At 36.0% G+C, this 5073-nt stretch overlaps 1 pseudogene; it reads left to right on the top strand.

The window, feature by feature from the left end:
* The first annotated feature begins 308 nt into the window (after positions 1 to 308).
* Positions 309 to 1237, top strand: LOC121475713 (annotated as a pseudogene).
* The last annotated feature ends 3836 nt before the right edge of the window (positions 1238 to 5073 follow it).

Here is a 5073-nt window from a genome sequence, read left to right as displayed (position 1 = left end):
ATATATAGCAATCCTAAATATGTATGCCCAAGTTAAGAGAGCTGCAAAATAGTAAAGCAAAAAACTAATTGAACTGAAAACAAAACAAAACATTTTATAATTAAATATTCATGCATGAAAAAACTCTCAGAAAATATAAGAAGAGACTTCAAATTGATAAAACTATTTACAAAATGCAGTGAATATTATACTTAATTATAAACACTGAATGCTTTTTTTCCAAAGATCTAAGGCACAAATGCCTTAGGAGTAAGGCACAAATGTCAGCTATTACTACTTTCATTCAAATAATAGTACAGGTGGCTGCTGCCGTGACCCAGACTGAACGGCAGCACCCTCTGGCTGAAAACTCCGCCACCATGGAGGACATGAACGAGTTCAGCAACACAGAGTAATTCGCAGAGGGATCCAAGATCAATGCAAACAAGAATCAGCAGGATGACAGTAAAATGTTTATTAGAGGACTGAGCTGGGATACAAGCAAGAAAGATCTGACTATATTTGTCTCGATTTGGGGAAGTTGTAGATTGTATAATTGAAACAGATCCAGTGACTGGAAGATCAAGAGGATTTGGATTTGTGCTTTTCAAAGAGGCTGCTAGTGTTGATAAGGTTTTGGAACTGAAAGAACACAAACTGGATAGCATGTTGATAGACCCCAAAAGGGCCAAAGCTTTAAAGGGAAAGAACCCCCCAAAAAGGTTTTTGTGGGTGGATTAAGCCCAGATACTTCCGAAGAACAAATTAAAGAATATCTTGGAGCCTTTGGAGAGATTGAAAATATTGAACTTCCCATGGATACAAAAACAAATGAAAGAAGAGGATTTTGTTTTATTACATATACAGATGAAAAGCCAGTAAAGAAATTGTTAGAAAGCAGATATCATCAGATTGGTTCTGGGAAGTGTGAAATCAAAGTTGCAGAACCCAAAGAGGTATATAGGCAGCAACAGCAACAACAAAAAGGAGGAAGAGGTGCTGCAGCTGGTGAATGAGGTGGTAGTAGGGGTCATGGACAAGGTCAGGGCCAAAACTGGAACCAAAGATTTAATCACTGTTATGATCAAGGATATGGAAATTACAATAGTGCCTATGGTGGTGATCAAAACTATAGTGACTTTGGCAGCTATGGTTATACTGAGTTTAACTATGGGAACTATGGATATGGACAGGGATATGCAGACTACAGTGACCAACAGGGGGTGGCAATCACCAAAACAATTACCAGCCATACTAAAGGAAGACATTGGATAAAACAAGAGGAGATTGCTTAAAGTTAACCCATCTTGTAGGATGACATTGCAGATTGGTCTTCTGTTGATCTAAGATGATTATTTTGTAAAAGATTTTCTAGTGTATAAGACACAACCGTGTCCCACTGTATATAGCCGCCAGTTAGTTTTCTTTGTTTTTACTTTTTTCTTTTGCTATCTGTGTTATGACTCAATGTGGATTTGTGTTTATACAAATTTTATTTGTATGATTTCATGTTAAACCTCAAATAAATGCTTCCTTATGCAATGGTTTTTCTGTGTCAGGTACTAAATAGCTCTGTAAAAGTGTAATTTAAAATAAGCAATTGAGGTGCAGTTTATTTTGTAGAGAGTTTTGGTCCATAGGGAGAAACTGTAGTCCTTTATGAATAGTCAGCTACAGTGTCACCCTGTTCCCCATTTTTGTTAGATATGTATTATCTTCTAAGGCTTCATTTCCCTGCTGAGGTTTCCACCACAACTTTGATATTTCTTCTCTGTGTATCTGGAGAGTTTCTCATAGGGTCTTTAGTGGAAGATTTCCAGCTGACCATCAATCTTCTGGACTGTGTTTTGGAAAAGTGCACCTTCTTGGCATAAAGCATGTTGGTAGCTCCTTTTCATGAATCGAAAAGATTGTGGTTTGTTCCTATCTCTGGGAAGCCATTTATTATATGCTAAATAGAATCAGTGGTCTGCTAGGAAGAGGTTTGGCTAATCATAATACCATGACTTTAATTGTTTTCTTGATTAAAATGTCCAGATATACACAGGGAAAGGCACTATTAAACTGTGTATAGGAGCTACAGTTTAACAGTATCAAAGATAGTTAAATTTTAACAAACATTTTGGCAGATAGGTATGAGGTTAAAATTTGAGCAAAAGTTAGATTCAGTTACTTGGAAGTGTAGTGCCTGAGATTAATTGTATTCTGTTGGTATGTCACAGCAAGCACCAAACTGAACAAAAAGTTTTCTATTGGGACATTTTTAGGAAGCTATTGTGGGTGTTAACTGTTAAGGTGGTGTGAGCTCTTAAAAGAAGTCATGGTAGTAGATTTCATCATTTTTAATGCATTAGTGCATGAGCTGAGTAGTTAAGCATACCCAGATTCAGACATAGGAAAGAACAGTGGGGGGAAATATACTTTAAATTTTATGTATGTCGGTGCAAATCTAAGTGACAGAGTCATTAAAACAGATCTTCCTGGTGCATCAAAAATCAGTTTTAGCTCTAGATTTTGGAGAACTTCCTGGGTAATTTCAGGTTTTGAATTTTACATTCAATGTAGTGGGTTCTAAGATTTAAGTTTTGTTTCTGTGGTTCCACATTAGCCTCTAGTATTGACATACATATTCACATGCAGAATAGTTGACCTCACCTTCAAAATGTAAATTTTTCATGCTGATGAACCTGCCTTTTGTTTTATTTGGTGCCTGCAACTTACTTTGTTCAGTGATGTTTGTACTTACTGGCTACCAAGTTACAATGAACTTGGCTTACTTTTGCTCTTGTTTTGCTATTTGACCCTAAACCTAGGCCAAGTACAATGTTGGTTATTGCAAGGGACTGTTTATTCTTTCAACATGCAACCTTAGGAACAGGGAGATTTTCATTTTAAGTTATGTTGTCAAAAGTCTGTAGGTGCAGAGTCTTTAGGGCAGTGAATCCTGTTAAGTTCAAATTTATGAATAGGTGACAAGTTGACATTGAGATTGTCCTTTCCCTGAGCAAAAATGAATAAAAGCTTTTTAAACAAACAAACAGCTCCCCCCCCCCCAAAAAAAAGCCCCACAAATAATAGTACAATACAGAGAGAAATAGTAGTGCAATACAATGGGGAAAAACCAATAAAAGGCATATAGATCTTAAATAAACAAAACTTTCTATTTCAGATTATATGATGATCTATGCAGAATAATTCTAAGAAGGCTACAAAAATATTACTAGAACCAATGTAGAGCTCAGCAAGATTGTAGAGTATAAGATAAACATTCAAAATTTAATTGTATTTCCACATACTAGCAATGGGCTCATGGATTTAAATTAAAATTATAATACTATTGATGAGCATTTATAAAATGAAATATTTAAGTGTAGAACTAATTAATGGATAAGACTCATATACTGAAAACCACACAATGTTAATAAAAGAAATCAAAGATCTAAATAAGTGGAGACATACTATGCTCATTACTTGAAAAACCAACATCATAAAAGTGCCACTTTTCCTTAAATTTAAATATAGATTTAACATATTCCTTTCAAAATACTAGCAAAACATTTGCAGTGATAAGCAAAATTAATCTAAAATTTATACAGAAACTAGAAACTAGTTTACCTGTGAGACACATTTAAAGCAAGACAGAGAGGAAAATTTATAATATTAAGTACATGTATTTGGAAAGAAGAAATTCTCAAATTAGTGATCTAAGCTAAAATTACTTTTTAAAAAAGAATAAAGAAGAACAATTACTCTATCTAATTTCAAGACTTATTACTGAGCTGCTATAATCAAAATTATGTGGTGTTGGTGAATAAATAGACACATACATGAATGAAACAGAATAAAAACTTTGGAAATAGAATCACATAAATATGCTCTGCTGATTTTTGACAAAGTGCAAGCACATTTCTTGTTTTATTTTATTTTATTTTTTAAAGATTTATTCATTATTTCTTTTTTAATAATAAATTTATTTTTTATTGGTGTTCAATTTACCAACATACAGAATAACATCCAGTGCTCATCCCCTCAAGTGCCCCCCTCAGTGCTCGACACCCATTCACCCCCACCCCCCACCCTCCTCCCCTTCCACCACCCCTAGTTCGTTTCCCAGAGTTAGGAGTCTTTATGTTCTGTCTCCAATTCTGATATTTCCCACACATTTCTTCTCCCTTCCCTTATATTCCCTTTCACTATTACTTATATTCCCCAAATGAATGAGAACATATAATGTTTGTCCTCTGATTGACTTGCTTCACTCAGCATAATAGCCTCCAGTTCCATCCACCTTGAAGCAAATGGGGGGTATTTGTCGTTTCTAATGGCTGAGTAATATTCCATTATCTACATAAACCACATCTTCTTTATCCATTCATCTTCCGATGGACACCGAGGCTCCTTCCACAGTTTGGCTATTGTGCACATTGCTGCTAGAAACATCGGGGTGCAGGTGTCCCGGGGTTTCATTGCATCTGAATCTTTGGGGTAAATCCCCAACAGTGCAATTGCTGGGTCGTAGGGCAGGTCTATTTTTAACTCTTTGAGGAACCTCCACACAGTTTTCCAGAGTGGCTGCACCAGTTCACACTCCCACCAACAGTGTAAGAGGGTTCCCCTTTCTCTGCATCCTCTCCAACATTTGTGGTTTCCTGTCTTCTAATTTTCCCCATTCTCACTGGTGTGAGGTGGTATCTCATTGTGGTTTTGATTTGTATTTCCCTGATGGCAAGTGATGCAGAGCATTTTCTCATGTGCTTGTTGGCCATGTCCATGTCTTCCTCTGTGAGATTTCTGTTCATGTCTTTTGCACATTTCATGATTGGATTGTTTGTTTCTTTGCTGTTGAGTTTAATGAGTTCTTTATAGATCTTGGAAACTAGCCCTTTATCTGATAGGTAATTTGCAAATATCTTCTCCCATTCTGTAGATTGTCTTTTAGTTTTGTTGACTGTATCCTTTGCTGTGTAAAAGCTTCCTATCTTGATGAAGTCCCAATAGTTCATTTTTGCTTTTGTTTCCTTTGCCATCGTGGATGTAACTTGCAAGAAGTTACTGTGGCTGAGTTCAAAAAGGGTGTTGCCTGTGTTCTCCTCT

The sequence above is a fragment of the Vulpes lagopus genome, chromosome 2, assembly GCF_018345385.1.
Source record: "Vulpes lagopus strain Blue_001 chromosome 2, ASM1834538v1, whole genome shotgun sequence".
Taxonomy (NCBI): domain Eukaryota; kingdom Metazoa; phylum Chordata; class Mammalia; order Carnivora; family Canidae; genus Vulpes; species Vulpes lagopus.
This window is presented reverse-complemented; position numbering and strand designations above follow the sequence as displayed.